This window comes from Camelus dromedarius, chromosome 2 (genome assembly GCF_036321535.1).
Source record: "Camelus dromedarius isolate mCamDro1 chromosome 2, mCamDro1.pat, whole genome shotgun sequence".
Taxonomy (NCBI): domain Eukaryota; kingdom Metazoa; phylum Chordata; class Mammalia; order Artiodactyla; family Camelidae; genus Camelus; species Camelus dromedarius.
Window position 1 is genome coordinate 98367119 of NC_087437.1, and position 19333 is coordinate 98386451.

Below are 19333 nucleotides of genomic sequence, written 5' to 3' on the forward strand. Positions count from 1 at the left end.
ATTAGCTTAGAGTCTTCAATTGTATTCTGTCATATACTAGATATATTCAAGATTTTCTTTTTGGAGACTGCCAGTCTACTGGCTAATGGCAGGTCTAGCGAATAGATACTATATACTATGGTTCAACATCTCTCAATCTTATTTGACCACGGGCTCCTCATTCAAAAGGAAGAACTTTAACAAGATGTTTTAGAAAATACACACTTAACACATTCATTTTTTAAATCTTGAAACATTTTTAGATCTATGTAAATGATATGGATAATCACTAATAATTCATTTTTAATTGCTTTCAAAGTTGTTCACAATATATCCTAAAGAATCTATCTTCTTTTCTATCTGGAAGAAAGATCTAAATTTGATCATTTTTCAAGGACAACTTGTTAGCTATGTATATTTACCATCTGCTATCTATGGTGTATTTACAACTGTCATAAGTGTTTGATGCTTACCACAAAACAAGGGCGATGACAAATTAAAAACAACAACAAACAAGATATAATTGTGAGTCACAAGAATATGCATGATTATAATTTTCATTTTAACAAAATTAAAAGTTGAGAATAGGGGTTCAATATCAAATATGCCTCATCAAATAAAAAAGCAGATTTCAGACTATCACATAGACATTAACACATAATTATACCTGAATGAAAGAACTTTTAATATTTATAAATAAAAGCCTGGTTGATTTAAAATCTTAATTTTTAGAAAAAATAATGTATGAATATGTGAAGAATAACTAGCAACCAAATAATTACTAGTAAGTTAATAGTCTTTTTGTTTAATAATTTTGTAGTGTTTTAAAAATATTCTTGCTGAAATTACAAGAAAGAATAAGTCGAGTAATTAAAATAAAAGATAAGTAGAATGATTACATAAAAACTTCATCACTAGGTTTCCTGAATATAATCAGAACAGTGAAGGAAAAGGAGTTAGCTCTCCCAGTGTGCCAGCCATATTATGCCTATAGGTAAAGAACAAATTTGGCTCAAAGCTGCCATTCCCCTTTTGAAACATCATGGCCCATGAAAACATCATGAATCTTAGGATATTCTATCTGCTCTCTCTCTTCTGACCAGAGGTTTCAATTAGCTGAATCTTCACAACTAATTATAAGCACAAAAATCAATCGCTGTGCCTTTTCCCAGTTTACTTCTTGCTCTTCTGCCCAGGCAGGAGCAGCCTAAGGCCCAAGAGCTTGAGACATGACAATCTCATCTAGGTCGTAGCTCCACTAGAAAACAAGAGGGTTAATCCAAGCAGAATGAGCCACTCATTCATCTTTCTGTTGTGCTTCCCACCTACTTGTGATAATTTAATCAGATTTTAAAACCATTTCTCAGAAATGCTGATGTACTACCATGCCTTGTAAGAGGTAACCATTTTATATAATTCAGAAAGTAATCACTGACTTAAACTGTAATAAACCCACAATAACCAAACATACTTGTATTTTTCCCTCAAAGCAATAATCAACTTCTTATCTCAAATCAGATTGTTATTTTAGGTTTTGTGTTAATTGTCCATGTTCCCTGAGTTCTGGCAAAAACAAATTAAATATCATCAGCATAAATGCTATTCCTCTTTCAAGCATCTCAGTCCCTCTATCTAGAAGTAATCTGCAGTTTTGAATTGTCAAGAATACTGTTTGTGTCTTTCTTATGGCATTTAACCTCTTTCTACTGTTTGATTATATTTATTTACCTATATTTATTCTTTCCCCTAAGTTCCTTAGTTATAGGATTGTATCTTATTTATTCACTTAAAAAAAAACACACACGTTGCCTAATGAAATAATTTGCAGAGATAAATGCACAAAACACTAATCTGGTGATTATAAGCTAATTTATAAACAAGAAAGAATTGTCTGAAATATATTAACGTCACAATGATTAAGCCTTAAGAACTCAGAAAAAATATTCTCACCATTGTCTCTAAGATATGAGTCTCTGCTTTCTGAGAAAGGAAACTGAGAAGGCTGCTGAAAAGTAGCTCTGATGTCATCTGGAGTCTTCAGATTCCCCGCTCCTCCTCCTTCAACCTAGTGAGTATCTTAAGAAGAGGAAAAAGATAGTTTGCCATCTACTCCAAACCAGATTCTGGAATATCTTTTGTGAAGTTATGTAAACTTTTCCCAGTATCTTTTTTGTTCAAGTTCAATGCAGAAAAGAGTCATTTGACACAGAAATATGGATTGCTTATGAAATATAACTTGGTCATAAAAGGAAAGCAACAGATCTTGCTTTCTAGACAATATATTTACTTGATAAAAGTAGATGCTTCAACAACAACAAAAAACTGAAAAAGATTTATAGTTGCTACGATGTACTTATTAAACTTCGTGAATTTCCAATTTCTGTCAAATTAATTCAATTAAGTTACATCTAAAAATTCTAAATCTTCCCAAAACTTTATTTCCAAAATGGAAAAATAAAAGGAAAAAAAAGGAAGAAAAAACCAGCTTGTTTCCTTCATATTAAGTTTTTTCTGTTTCAAAATACTACCTATGTAACCTTCCCAGAACACAATTTGGTAATAAATACCAAATGGTTTATGTCCATAGAAAAGACTTGTACACCAATGTCTAAAGCAGTTTTATTTTTAATAGCCAAAAACTGGAAACAACACAAATGCCTATCAACAGGTGAGTGAATCACGGTATAGCCATATAATGGAACATTTACTACACAAGTAACAAAAAAGGATATACTATTGACATAAACAACAACATGGATGAATTTCAAAATAATTATGCTGAGTACAAGAACTCAGACAAAAAGGAATATAGAGTGTGTGATTTCATTTGCATAAAAATGTAGAAAATACAAATTAATCTATAGGGAGCATAAACAGATCTCAGCGGTTGCCTGGGGACAGAGGAGTGAAAAGGGACAGGAAGGAAGGATTATAAAACAGCATTATCTTACTGTGGTGATGGCTTCATGGGTGTATATATTTGTCAAAAATTATCAAATTGTACACTTAAATATATGCAGTTTATTACATGTCAGTTATACCTCAATAAAGCTAAAAAACATTATTTCTTAAAATGCTATATGCCCACTAATGTAGCAAGTCCAACATTTATCCTAATTAACAAGAAATTGAGGATATATACAAATATTTAGCCATAAGCATATTATTATATACTATGTAGCCATTAAAATATCACATAAGGAAATTAAGTTTATGGAATAATATACTACATTATATATTAAGTGATAAAAATAGGAAACAGAACATTATGTTCAGTATAAGTGAATTTCTGTCTTAAAATTATACAAAAATAGATGTTGCAGTTATTTTTGCAGTTAGAGGTAATTTTTATTTTTCCTTTCTGCTGATTTATATTTTCCAGTTTCTTTACAATAAACATGTATTTCTTTTATAATAAATAAAACAAATTAATGGATGAAAATAGCAATAGTCTCCCACTGTCCATTCCCTAGCACAAGTATAAAACAAACAGGGTTCTGGGTTATCATGTCACCCTCACCAGCGACCTACCAACTGGTAGTGAGAAAAGGGCAGGCCTGACAGGACAAACTGGAGCCACAATTAGTAAGCTACATGCTTCACCAGTTACAAAGCACTCTCATGGACATGACCTCATTTGATCTTCATAACTCAGTGAAACAAGCAGAGAAGGCACTGTCCCATTTTATGGAGGGAAACAATGAGTAGGGCTGGTTAAGTGTCATGTCCAAAATTACAGATCTCAGATTCAAATTGAGCCTCGACTATAAATTCTAAGAAGAATTCTAAGAGGAGTAGGGAAAAATCACTTTTCCTGATAATTTGTAACTGCAAGGCAGTGCTTTACATGTGAAGTTAAAAATAATCATATTTACAATCATTTTAGTATTTCTATTAGAATGTGCCAGCGGCCTTGGAAATTTTCTAAATTCCCAGTCCCCAACCTCAGAAGCTATACTCAAGACAACCCCATCCTGCCCCTTGTCAACAGTATCTACTAAAGCACTGAAATTCAAATAAAATTTAATTGTTCAATGTTTAATCACACTTCTTTTCTTCTTAGAAAAAAAAAGTATTATCTTTTAATTTAAAGTTGAAAAAGAAAGTAACCATAACTATATTTATGAATGCTGGGAATAGTAACCTACAAGTTGATGCCAAAAGGTATAACTAACTTAGTGGTACTTTAAAATACCACCTTTCTGGCTGTATCTTTTTTGGCACATGAGCATACAAGAAATAGTCTCCAAACAGGCATATTCAATGAAGAAAATGACCAACTCCTGACAAAAAATAAAACTAAACATCTTTGGAGAAACATTATTAATGGGCTGGCTGGGATCTGCTCATGACACCTTGAAGCATAAGGGACCCTTACAGCTACCCCTCTTCCAACACTCTCAGGACTGTGAGGGACTTAGATAGAAGGTACTGAGAGCTTTCACGTACTGGGCAGTTACTACGTGTCAGACACTGCCCTCAGTCCTTTATATGCAACCCTATGAGAAGACGATTCTCCTCCTCATTTTATAGATGAGGAAACTGAGTTTAAGTACCCCAAATCACAAAACTAGGAAGAACTTACGAGTGGAACTCAAACTCTGAAAACTAGCCAGGGCCTTGACAGCTCTCTGGAACGTAACTCCTGACTTTTCTCTACTGCTACCCACTTGCCATGGTCTTGATCCAGGTAGCACAGGACACCTGGTAATAGTATATAAAGTTCATGAGTCTACATTTTTTCATGTAGAAAGTAAAAAATATTCAGGGCCCACAGGTTATGTCTGATATTTTGCCACATTCTAGAATTGTTTCTTTTAACGGTTGGTCTCTATTAAAGCATTATCATAACCCTTCTGAGCTAAATACATGACCACATGAAAGATAAACTAAAAATATATTTAAATAAAAACTAGCAAAATATAATATAAACCAGTATCACAGATTAACATTTACAAATTGTCTAATATTAATATATGGAAAAATTAGCCTTAAGTCCAAATCAAGGAAACTGAAAATACCAATGTATTGTGAATCATGAAAGAAAGAAGGATGTCTATGAATAATAAAACATTTAAATAACTTTGTTATAATTCTGTTGTGGGATATTATACGATGATTAAAATGTATGTTTCCAAAAAATATTTAATGACATAGCAAAATGACTGGAATATGACTGCTAAGAAAGCAAGATACTAAACTATTCATTTGTTACCTGAACAAATTTTAGGGGCTAGACACAGTGCTAGGTGTTAGAATTACAAAGTGAACAAGACAAGTGCAATTGAACAGAAAACCTGTATTGCATGCTCACAACAGCACTATTCAGAAATTGGAAACAACCTAGGTGTCCATCAACCAATGAATAAACAAAATGTGAAACATTCAATACAATGGAATATTATTCAGCCATAAAAAGGAGTGAACCACTGTTGCATGCTACAATATAAACAAATCTTAGAAATTATTATGCTCAGTGAAAGTAGCCAGTCACAAAAAAAACCCATGTGTTACATGATTCCATGTATGTGAAATGTCCAGAACAAGCAAATTCAGAGAAAGAGAATAGACTGGTAGCTGCCTAGGGTTGGGGATGGAGGAGGATAAGAATGGGGAGTGACTGTTAATGGGTATGGGGTTCCTTTTAGGGTCATGAAAATGTTCAAAAATTCAATTGTGGTATTGGTTGCACACCTATGTGACTATAAAGAACACTTTAAATGGGTGACTTTTATGGTATGTGTATTATATCTCAATAAAACTATATCTTAAAATTATATCTCAATAAAACTATAAAAAATAGAGATGACTATCTACCGAGAACTTATTAAAACATCAAAAGTGATTTCAGAGTAAAAACCTGGCCTTTTAATCTTGGTTATTTGCTTTTGAGCATGTCTGACATCTAATCTGAACAGGTTTTAGTATTCAATTCATTGTGACTAAATATAAATCACATTAAAAAAGTCAACTGCATTTTTACACACCAGTAAAAAACAGAAAATAACATTTAAAAAATATCCAACAAGAAATGTACCTAAAGAATGAAAGCACCTTAAATATACTGCAAGTTCCATATGGAGAAAATACACTGAAAGACATATTTAATGTATTTAACAACCTAAATATGACAAATAGGATGACACACCATGCTCCTGATAGAAAAATTCAATACCATAAAATGACAGTCTCCTCAAATTTAACTAATACATTGAAAGCAATGCCAATCTAAATCCAAAGGTTTTATAAGTTGATTCTAAAATTTACAATGGAACAGCAAAAGCCAGTAACAGACAAGCCTCAGTCAGAAAAACAATACAATTGGGAACTTACTCTACCTACACAGAGACTTATTATAAAGCTCTACCCATTAAGCTAGTGTGCTCCTAGAAAAGAAACCAACCAACCACCAGAGAAGAAACAGACCTTCACACATAAGGAAAATGATATTTAACTTTACTTTTTACTTTTTTTTTTGTTTGTTTCCTGGCAGGGGGATGTAATTAGGTTTATTTATTTATTTACTTTTTAGAGGATTGAACTCTACCACTTTGAGCTATACCCTCCCCCTCAGAAAATGATATTTAACAAAAGTGGTATTGCAGGTCATGGAAGTAAGAAGGAATCATTCAGGAGTGCTGAAGCAATTGGTTATTCATTTGAGGGGAAAAAGAAGTTGGATCACTATTGCATAATATATAAAAAATAAATTCCAGAGGGACTGAAGTTTTAAGTAGAGAAGGTTAAATCTTTAATATTTTTAAAATAAAATATGAGAATATCTTTAAGAACTTAGAGCAGAGAGAATTTTCTTAAGATACAGAAAGAGTTAACTATAAAGCATATGATTAATAAATTTAACTGCATTATCATTAATAACTTCCATTCATCAACAAATACAAGCAGGAAAAATGAAAGGATGAACTACAACATCACAAAGCACATTGCCAAAAAAGATTTTAGTATCCAGAATAAATGTGTGTGTGTATCTTATACATTTTAATTAAAAATAGGCAAAATGCCAACAGGGTATCCCTAATAAGGGGTGTCAGAGCCCAAGCAAGATGAGGCAGGTGTCCTTGGTGGTGTGGAAGGAACAGTGTGGTGTGGGAGTTAGAGTCCAAGCTCTGGAGGTGTGGTGTGGGGTGAGCAGAACCCTGCACGGCAGTGGTCCAACTCTGGGTTGTCAGTGCTGGAGCTAGGTGCCCATAAAAAGATATACCTTGTTGTGCAATGTAGGAATCCAAGTGGGGTGAGGATAACTTTGAAGCTCAAATAGAACTGTGGGGTAGGAGAGGGTTGATGAAAGTGGCAGACTGACCACATATATGTAAATAATAGGCAAGTTTCTCACTGTTAGAGAGGAGGTACCAAAAGACGAGAGAAAACTTGACTTAATTCTATAACACGGGAATGAAATTGGAGGCAGCAGCGTGGACGAGGAACGGCGTGTCAAAAGGACACAGAAGCCAACTGGAAGGGGATTCCACTGGCTAAATCAGGGTAAGGTGAGCTTCAAAATAAGTAACAATAGTAATGGACTATAGTTCATTGAATAAAATTCATAAAATAAAGTCATGAGCTCATAGTGTATAAATTAATTAATTAAATTAAAGTTTGATCAAGAAGGGGTTATTTATAGTTTCAAAGCACCTCCATACAAAATTGTTAATTACAGAGGAAAAATGAGTAATTTCAGACTAGAGAAGCCTGGCCTGAACCAAGCAATCTAAGTGAAGATCAACAGTAATAGGTCAAAATGAAATCCTGTGCCCATCTAGTAAGATGAAAAGAGAAGACACCGTTGACAGCTGTGATATTCCTGCCAAATATGCAAAGCCTATACCTAGTCATAAGGTGACAGCAGATGAATCTAAAGGAAGAGACATTGTGCAAAATAACCGGACTATAGAGTCTTTGAAAGCTCCAAGGTCTTGAGAGTCAAACAAAGACCGAAGAACTGTTTCAGATTGAAAAAGTGGGAAGAGATGTGACAAGTAAAATGCAAGGCATGGTTCTAAACTAGATCCTTTTACATTATTGTAACATTATTGGGGTGACTTGTGAAAACTGAATGAGATCTGAGGTTTAGATGATAGTAATGCATCAATGTTAATTTCCTGATTTTGATGGTTTTATTGTGGTTTATAGAACAATGTCCTTGTTTGTAGGAAACATACACTCCTTGAGGGTGATGGGGCATCAAGTCAAATCTTTAGGGGAAAAATTTATCTTTATTGTACTTGCAACTTTTCTGTAAAGGGGTTATTATTTTAGAATTTAAAAGTATAAAAAATAAATGCATTCAATGCATGGTTTTAAGTACATAATGGACAAAAGATATGAATAAACATTTTGTGTAAGAAAACCACCAATGGTATCACATGAAAAGAAGTTCAACTAACTTCATTAGCAATCACAGAAAAACAAATTAAGACCATAATAAGATGCCATTTTGCAGCCACTAAATTAGGAAAAGTTAAGAAGCCTGAGAATTCCAAGTTTTGGCAATGATTTGGCTCAATGGGAGCTTCTGATACATTACTAGTGGAATGGAAGTTGGTCCAGAGACTTCAGAAAACAATTTGGCATTACTTCATATAACTGAACATTCTCTACACTTCTACTCTTAGGTATGTGGCCTACAGTCTTGCACATGTGCTCCTGTAAACATAAAAAAGAGCACTGATATTAGCAAAGCTTGTAGTTTACTTACACACATACACAGGTATCTGTATTGATGTACAGACACATCAATAAAGATATATCGAAAACAAACAAAACAAGCAAACAAAGCACCCAACAACAATAACCCAGATGTCCATCACCAGGATAATAGTAAATAAATTCATACAGTGGAATATTACTCCACAGTGAAATAAATGAACTGCAACTCCATACAACAATATAGATTTCAAAGAAAACACCGTGAATGAAAAAAACAAGTCTCAGAAGACTACATACAGAATGCTGCCATTTTTATATCACAAAAAAGTAAAATTGAACAGCATATTACTTAAGGAACCATGCAATAAAAGCAGTATTATTAAAAAGAAAGTAATGATTAACACAAACTGAAGAGTAGTCCAGGGCTGAGGGAGGGCAGTAGGGGTAAAAGCTAGGCCAGGAGAGGCCCATGCGGAGAGAGGTAAGTGTGTTGGTAAAGTTCTGATTCCACTTCGGTTGGGGTTTCTCGGGAGATCATTTTGATATTGTGCTTCATAATTTAAAATACATCCCTTGTTTACATCATTCTTGTTTACATAATAAAAAAAAAGTGAGCTGCTATATTTGGCAAATCAGTTTTACTTTGACAAGAATCTTGTTTAGGTAAGCATCTTAACAATTTGCACACATGAACAAATACTAACTGCTAGGCAAAAGATTTTCCCAACTCTCCTTTTTAAAAAACAAAAACAATGGCATACATAAGGAAATACACTTCAAAGAACTTGAAAGCAAATTTGTGGCTGAAAACTTATAGCTTGGTCAAAGAATGAGCCTAATTCACATCCACCGTCAATTTGGTCTCAAATGAAACTAACAATGCTTGCTTAATTACTGCAAATTTGCAGAACTCTCTCATGGGAGATGGTCATTTTGCAAAAATTATTTAACACGAGAAATAGGTAAACTAAAGAAATTCAGTATACTTTATGTTCTGAACAAACAGATTTCCCCTCTAAATATAAGTATTTTCCCTCATTGGTCATGGGGCCAGTGGTCACATAGTCATTTATGACGGTTCAAGTGTGATAAGAAAAGCCTAATCCATCTTACATAAGAGCAAAATTTCTTTACTAATAAATAATTTCCTGTATTTATTACACAGTACTCCTACCTGACAAAACAATTATAATTCAATTTTTTCAACAACCTTGCACTATAGATAGGGCACATTTTATCGAGCAATACCAACTTCATGTCGTATAATTTTTTTCCAATTTTACAATAAATTAAAATGATAATGATGTTCTAAATCAAATTTTCTACCTAAATATTTCTTGAGTACCTATGATATGAAAGGTGCTTTGCAAGGTGCTTCTCAGCATTTTATGTGATGCACACAGACTGAAAAATCTCAGCTACATGCTGTGTACTTGTTAAATGCAAATAAGTACAATAATCTGGTTAAAAGACATCTTGGACTAATTCCTCCTCAAAAGAAAAGCCATTCATCCCTGATAAACTCACTTAAGATATATTGTACTGAGTCTTCCTCTTGACTTGGATCACTATTGAATGACATGGCTGAGCATTAACTACAGCTGCACAATACTGAGGAGGTTGGGGTAGGGGAAGATAACCTATTCGTTAACCACACACATCTTTACAAGGATCACTGATTGCATCATGTTTCGGAGGGAACAGACATACACTACGCCCATATCATTGGTCCTTGTGATGTATTTATTTCCTTTTTTAATGTGTATGTTTAACAAGGTTTGGGGCTTCAAAATTGAGGCACTGACACAAAGAATAAATACATTTCATATGGAATTTTTGGAACTAAAATTACAGTAGGCACCAAATAAATACTCAGTGTATAAATGCTTCTTGTTTGAATACTCTTAAAATTAGTTCTGGTGTTTCCCTGTATTTGTTCAATGGAACATAAAATACTCCTCCTCCCAGCATTAACACTTTATTCCTCCTTTTTGTATTCTCTCTTTATTGTTTTTAGTTATTGTTAAAAGCCATTTCCTGTGATTACTGGCAAAAGTCATCTTTAAAAAAAATACATATTGATCTGTCTTCAAGAAATACATATATAATTGTTTATTTGACATCTCAAATTTCATGTCAGTAACTATGTTCCTACACTTCCTAATCTCAGATAATATCAACTCCATTCTTCTCCTTGTTCAGGCTGAAACCCTGGCGGCAACCCTCTCCCACTCAGTCTAATTCTACAGCACATTCTATGGGCTTTGTCTTAAAAACATCCAGAATCCAACTACTCCTTACTGCCCCTTTCAAGTCTCCATCATTCCTCCTGGATTATTACAACAGCTTCCTAACTGGTTTCCCAGCTTCTGCTTTTAATACCCTCTTTGGTCTATTTAACACAACTGCCAAAGTGATTCTGTGAAAATGTAATATTGGGTCACTCCCCTGCTCAAAATTGCGTCGTGGCTTCTCCTCCGGCCTCACCTCCTGTCATTCCCCCTTATCCACCCAACTCCCACCACAGGGCCTCTGACTGGAAAACTCTTCTCCCCAGAGAGCTGCATTGCCAGCTCCCACAGCAACTCAGCCTTGACTCATGTCAGCTTCTAGGTGAGACCATCCCTGGACTTAATCTGAAATTTCACACCCACTCCATCCAGACCTTCCATGCTGCCCTCTCTGCTCCAATTTTTATTTAGCACTTGTCAGTGAGATACAATGAAGCTGAATTGCTTTATCTTTTTATCTCACCAATAAAATGTAAGCTCCAAGGGGACAGCATTTTTTCCCCCTTTTGTTCACTGCTCCATCCTCAGTTTCCTGAAATGTGTTAAGTCAAACTAAAATGAAGATGGCTGTCAGGTGTCCTCCCCTGTTTCTACGCTGTGTGCCTAGAGAACATGGAATATGACAGACAACAAGATCTCTCAATGTGATTCACATATTCTCATAGGAATAACCATGTAAACAGTGTGTTTGTTCTTAACTAAGAATTAAAAATAAACATAAGACTGAAGCAAAGGTATTCTAAATATAGACCTTTAATATACTTCAAATAATAAAATTATATTCTGAGGGGAGGGATACAGCTCAGTGGTAGAGCACGTGCTTAGCACACACGAGGTCTTAGGTTCAATCCTCCATATATCCATTAAAAATATTTTTTTTGAAGTTTTATTCTAAACCACTATATGCCTAACCAGATTCTGCAAAACTGTTAGTGTTCATCCAAAGGAAGGAAGTACTGTATTCTGAGCCTAGTATGTCTTGAATAAATTATTTAATGGCATAGGGATTTTACATTTATAGGAATTTTCAAAGTTTGTAAGACCAAACCACACTACCTCCTCGTCAAAGTCTTACAAACTTTGAAAATTCCTATAAATGTAAAATCCCTATGCCATTAAATAACTTACTAAAGACATACGGGGCTCAAAATAGAAGATATAAAAAATTAACTTCATACAGGATAAACTTAACTCTATACTTAATATAATACTCATAATATATTAGCAATCTTTTATTAGCTGTCATGTTGAGAAATTACTGGATGAATTACAACTCTAAAAAAATTACTGAAAGCTACTGAGAAAAATAGAGTTTTCCTTTAAAATCTTTTTGCCATATTCCACAATAGTAAACAAAAGCAATACAAATTATTCTCTTAGTGAAACTTTAAAAAGTAGTCATGAATCAACTGAAGTCTTTGGTCCAGAAAGCATACCTCATCACCCTAAGGTTGACTGACCTCTGGTACAGTCCTCACCTCCTCCTGCTCTACCTTACTTCTTCTTTGGGTCACTCTACACACAGGAAATGTAGCGGGAAGGAAAACAGATACAAGAATAAAGACTGGATTAAAAGTACAAAGCCATGGAATGACCACAAAAATGGATGCTGTCTTAGGCCACTCAGGTTGCTATAATAAAACTCCATGGATGGGTGGCTTGAAAACAATAGAAATTGACTACAATTTTGGAAGCTGGGAAGTCCAAGATCAAGGTGAGGGCAGACTGTCTGGGGACAGCCTGCTTCCTGGTCCACAGAGAGCCATCTTTTCAGTATACCTCAAATGGCAGAATGGAAAAGAGATCTCTCTTGGGTCTTTATCATGACCTAATCACCTCCCAAAGGCCCCACTTCCTAATACCATTAAGGGCGGGGGGTACATTTGAACATATGAATTTGGGGGGGACCTCACATTTAGACTATAGCAGATGCAACATAAATATCTATTTTTACAAAATATAAACTAGGTGCTATTTTTACTTCAAAAGATTCAGGATATTTTAGCATTTTAATTTACGTGAACTAGATAAGCATTATACAAATGAAAAGGAAAAAGCACTCACTCCCAAAATTCCAACATTAACCATTTACATTAAAAGCCTTCAAAACTGTATTTCCCACAAGTACTCAAGGCCATGTCCAAAAGGTATGTACAGAATAATAAGGACTAAAAATGACTGTGAGCCAGGTGCCAGGAACTGCATTGTGCTTTCTACGGTTTAATTCCTTTAATTATCAAAACAATTCTATAAAGTTATTCCCATTTTACAGACGCGAACACAGAACCTTAGGAGGAAAGATTATTAAGCCAAAATCAACAGTCACTAAGTAAGCGGCAGAGTTAGGATTCACACTTGTTCAAAACCACCACAAAACAGTGTCTCAATCCTTGACAAATTTAATCCACTCACCTGTAAATACTGTTTTGATTTGACTATTGTTTCCTAAGGATTTTTTAAAAGCCTCAAATGTATTTCTATACTTTAATGACTCTCAACATGGAATAAAAGTTTTTAAAACAACTATTTCGAGGGTTAATTACCAGCTATTATGATTAACTTTTATCAATTAACTGGATTGCAAGTAAATACCAGTTATTGACAATAGTGCTAAGTCATGTATTATCTCACTTAATCATTATCTATGAAACAGATACTACCCAACTTTACAGATGAAGAAACTGAGGCTCAGAGCAGGGGGGTGACTTGCCCAAAGTCAGGCAGCAGGTAAGGGGCACACTGTGATTGAAATTCAGGTCAGTGTGCTTGTATAATGCATTCCACAAACCACCACCCAATAAAACCTCCAGTGTCAGACCCATTGCCCTGGTTAACTTGTCTCCTGATCATTTCATGAAAGACTAACATCTGTTTTTAAATCGCCAAATTTTCTGCACCTACAGCTATGCTGAAGACACAAATATAATTACTAGTCCTTGCTACCCCCACTAGCCTCTTTAAATAAAAATACACTTCCAGGGTAGTCTAGCTTCTGGCAATTTCTATTAATGAATTCACCAAATACAGTTGACCTCTGAACAACATGGGTTTGAACTACATGGATCCACTTATATGTGGATTTTTTTCAATAAATATGCTGGGAAAGTTTTTGGAGACTTGCAACAATTCGAAACAGCTTTTGACAAACCACATACATAGCCTAGAAATATAAAAAAAATTAAGAAAAAGATGTCATGAATGCATAAAATATATGTAGGTACTAGTCCATCCTTACACAGGCGTAAGGTGAGTGATATTTAATATAAAATTAATAATGTGTTACTTTCCTGTTTTATAACTTAGCTTTCAAAGAATTATATTACCATACAGACAGTATGCCCCCTCCCAAACATGCCATAAACATTTTATAACAATTCATTCATTACTGGTAAGCCAGGCCATTGTAAAGCAATCATATTGATTACATTAGGCTACCATTAAAGTCATCGTATTGCTGCTTCTTCATTATCAATGCATGAGTTGTTATTCCTGTAGGTAAATATGAGTTTTTCACGTTATCTTTTCACATTTGCTGTCTAGTGTTAGCAATGCATATAACATCTACAGCGTTGTGTATCACACAAGGCAATACTGATGCAGATACTGACAGACAGACAATTCATCACGGAAACAGATGACACAGACTCACCCTGTTGATGAACAGTACTACACAATTGTCTCCTCCTTATGATTTTCTAAATAACATTTTCCTTTCCCTAGCTTGCTTTATGGTAAGAATACAGTATATAATACATATAACATACCAAATATGTGTTAACCAATTATTTATTTTATCAGTAAGGCTTCCAGTCAACTGCAGGCTACTGGCAGTTAAGTTTGGGGTAAGTTAAAAGTAATACTCAAATTTTCAAATGCACGGGGTGGGGAGTTGGTGCCCCAGCTCCTGTCTTGTCCAAGGGGCAAGTGTACATTGCTTTTGTTACCACCACAGCATAAGCACCCTGAAGTTTCCTTACTGGAATAAAGCCTGTTAAACCTTTTTTTCAGGAAAACTCTAGAACTTTTGTAAGTATCAGAAAGCTAAGGAAATATTGACACTTTAAAATAAATCTTGACCCAGTAAGAACTGGTACTAGGTCTTTTATTTTCTTGCAGTCAGCAAAACTACGAACCTATAAAAATTCAGAGTAATTAACGGCATGCATTTTGAAGTACTTAGGTTATGTGGTTAGTCACTTTGAAAACTCACACTTTACACTGGAAAAACTTTTTTAACCTGGATATGTGAGTGGAAATCACTTTTAAAACCTGTAACTGCTGTACAATGAAAGAAAAAAGCAAGTCTATGTGGGGTTTTACTAATTGTTCTCCAGGGAGAAAAATAATTACTGGCTTCTATGCACCTTACTTTATAATTCCGGCGCATTCACAAGCTGCTGTTTCTAACCCTGTATTAATCTAGATCTCCAGAAAAAATTAAGAAAGACCACTTTAATCACCCAACAGAAACAAGCCACTGTGCACGTGGAGAGCAGGAGTGGAGGAAGTGGAGAGAACCGGGTCAGCAGGTGGCAGATGTTAACGGTGCAAACTTGAAAGGAATTCAAAAGACCAGGACTTGTGAAAACTCTTAAAGTGGAGTAGAAACAAAGAAAGAAAGATGCAAAATTTGTGGAGGAAAAGATCCTAATTTAGAAGGGTGTGCTACTGAGTACACAGTGGTCATCCAAAAACTCATTTCTCTTAAAATAACAGAATTAATAATATTGTCAATAATATTTTATGTTTCTAGAACGTTACACTAGTGACCACAAACTTGATTTCCTCATTTACTCTGTGGGATATCCCTGTGATGTCGACTGTATCCTCATTTTACAGATCAGGAAACTAAGGCTCAGGTTAAGCAATTTGCTAACAGTCTGCACGAAGAGCTGTGAGTCAAATATAAATCTTATGATTCTAAGACCAGCATTTCCCACATCACATATTGAACTGTGACCACAAAAGTGACTTCTCTTAAGTGTCTGCACAAGAGGTAAAAGAGAAATATATCCCTTGGGTTATTATTACTATTATTGTAAAGCAAAGAAACAAAACAACTACTTCTAACTTTTCTCAAAAGAAAACAGGAACGCTATCCCTAATAAATGTTTTGTTTTAAAATACAAGCTTAAAAGCTAATGACTAGTGATCATGTGATAAGCCTATTAGAAAAAAGTCTAAATGTTGAAACTTGAGTGTTTTAAATAGTTCACATACATTCGTTTCAAACACTTTTTGGTGCAAAAAAAATAAAAGCACAACAATCCATATTTTACATTAAATCAACCAAGAGGAAGAGAGGTTATACTATTTTGCAGAAGACTTAAAAGCTAAGATAATAACATTCTGTGGTCACCAGACAGAGTTTAAATTGTATGTGACTTTCTAACAAATAGTGTAATGACGTTTTTCACCCTTAACAGAAACTCATGGGAGTACTTAAATAAAATAAAAATGCTGTCAATTTCTTACTTCCTGAAATTACTGTGAAAATGGCAAATAAGCATGAACTCACTCAGTATTAATATAAAACCTCCATGCACATATTTTTAATACACTGTTGTCAAAGGAACTTTAAAAATAGTCCGTCAGGTTATATTCATTTCTATTAGAATAAACACTTAGACTTTCTTTCAGAACTTTTGTCTGTATTATAAAGTAAAACCAAAGGATCATTTTTTAAAAAGGCTAAACATTTTCTAAACTTTATACTCTAGGGAAATAAAATGAGGGATCTGCATACTGCTTAAATATTTCTGGGTGGGCTATAATGTTAACTTCCCAAACCCATTTAGTTGCCAAAAGAATATTATCCGAATTGCACGCCGTATTTTGTTATGAGTAAAGAAGATTTAGAAACCACAGTTACCCTCTCTTCCTTACACGTTCAGCCTCTGCCATCATTTTATGTCACCAACATCAGAGCATTTAAACACAAGGCCGTAGTGGGCCCACATTATCAGGGCCTGTTTTACGTGTGATGAGCGTTCGTGGTTTAAGACGCTAGCCTATGACACTCATCTCCCCTTAAACCTCAGCCTACCTTGCTCTTTAATGTACAGCTGTCATCAGGTTATACATGACACTCAGATTTTGTCTTTGAGCGGGAAAATATCTCTGAAAATCAGAAATTTGTTCTATTCGTAAATAGTGTTCTTAGCACTAGAACTATACCCAATCAAATAAAAAATGTTTTCATCATCCCAAATTCAGTCCCGTTTAAAACTTGCACTAGCCAGGGAAGCTATTTAGTCTTAAATACTCCTAGGAAATAGAATTGACAGGGATGGGGTCACCTTTAAAAAATTTATGGAAATCCGTGAAATGATGCCCTTCAAAAAGTGTATTTAACCCCAATGTAATTCAATATGAGGAATTGAGGATCAATTTTAGAAAGTTAACAAAACTTTTAAATTCATTCATCTTGGAAACCATTGCATTCCAAACAGGTAATTCATTACTTTCACCAAAGGTATCTGTATTTTGTTTATTGTTTCAGATGAACAGTTAAGAGACTTATTAGAATAAACATTCAGTTAAAATATTAAATCAATCTTCCTATTATTCAGGTAAGGAACATTAAAACAACATTCTAAAACAACATTAAGTTAAGCCAAACAAATGGATATACTCAACAAAATACAGTTTGGGTACTATCACAGATCACCCCATAAACAGGAGGCATCAAGCTGGGTGCTTTGTAAATCACAAATTTATAAAAGACATGGTCCCTTCCCTACAGAAGTTTACAATCGTGCTGAGAATGGATCAGTGTGAAAGGTACTCATCAGCTACTAAAGGGGAATGGAAGAGTGCACTTGTTCCTTTCTTTAGGGCGATCGTACAAATCACAGGATAGTTAGCATTTTGGTAAAAGAAAACCAGAGGGAGAAGATCACAAGACATCCGAGACAAAGCGGGCAAAAACGCTGATGGTATAAGAAATGCGCGATTAACATGCCCAAGGATGAGGCAAGTGAAATACAATGCAGGAGCCATATAGAAATAGGACTTGGCCTTTATCTTGTGGGCAAAGGTCTTTGCATTCAGGGTAATGATTGTTTCTTCAGTAAGTTTTATTGTGCTATAGTGTGTAGAACATACTGGATAATAAAAACTAAAAGGTAAAAAGACCAGTTAGAAAGCTACTATAGTAACTGTCTAACAATCATGAAGTACTAAGTAAAGTTTGAATCTGGAAGATGGCAGTGGAGAAAGAAAGGAAGAAACCAAACCTCACAATTCTTCCTGTTCTAATGAAAATGATTATAGAAATAGTCATACATATGGTTGCTTGCTATTGTGTTGAATACATGAAGGCATAATATAAAATTCAAAACTTCCAAACAGATTTGCAGGAAAGATTTTGCTTAAATCATCTCATAAAGTCAACTACTCTAAAATGGAATAAATGTATATAACATCTCCTCTGAATGTATTCTAGGGTAGATATACCATTTCTTAATACTGTAAATCTTTGATTACATGCTATACTATTTTAAAAACATTCATTATAGGTAACCTAAAAGTGACACTTTCAAAAACTACAATTAGAAAATATCTGTATAAAATGGAAAGACAACCTACACTTTACTATATAGAAATTACTTCTTAAAAATTATCAAAGTGTGCCTGATTTGCACTAATTTTGAGATAACACAATGAATGTCTCTATATTTAACAGAAGCACAAGATCTCTCTTGTAAATGTACTTGTCAAATTGATTACCAATATTTTATGACTCAAATGGAAAAATACACATATGTATACTCCAAAGCTAAATTACCTGACCATAACAATCCACCCTATTTTTTGAAAACTTCATATCTACATATTACTTTTCATAGGGATATATGTATCAGTTTGATGAATAAACTACTTGCAACTAATTCAAGTTATCAAAATGTATTATTACAAATATAACTGAAGATTTTTGTTTTCCTTTAAATATTCCCTGCCCCATTAAGTCCATAAAGGCAAATTTTCAGGGGTGAAAAATAGTGTATCTTCCCTATGTATTCAATAAATATTGAGTCAATAAATGTGTATGAGCTCCTTCTAGATGTCCAGCCTTTTTTAAACCACTTTATCAAGGTAGTATTTATACACAAAAATAACTGTATATGTGTAACATATACAAACAACTTGATCAGCTTGGAAGTAAGTATACACTTATGAAACCATCACCATAATCAATGTCATAAACACATACATCACCTTCAAAAATTGCCTCCTGCCCCTTCATTTTTTATGTGATAGGAACATTGAACGTAAGATTTATCTCTTAGCAAATTTTTAAGTGCAAAGTATAATTGCTAACTATAGGTATTATGCTGTACAGTAGATCTCTAGGATTTATTCATCTTGAATAACTGAAAGTTTGTACTTTTTGA

At 34.3% G+C, this 19333-nt stretch overlaps 1 protein-coding gene across 4 annotated transcripts in view; it reads right to left on the bottom strand.

The window, feature by feature from the left end:
- Positions 1-19333, bottom strand: part of NRIP1 (nuclear receptor interacting protein 1) — an 85892-nt gene that overhangs the window by 43156 nt on the left and 23403 nt on the right. For 3 of the 4 annotated variants that reach the window (XM_031457887.2, XM_031457883.2, XM_031457892.2), the window contains exon 3: positions 1930-2055. The exons of the other annotated variant lie outside the window; for it this stretch is intronic. The gene's annotated coding sequence lies outside the window, so the exon portion shown is untranslated. The remainder of the gene's footprint in view (positions 1-1929; positions 2056-19333) is intronic. 4 annotated transcript variants of the gene reach the window in all.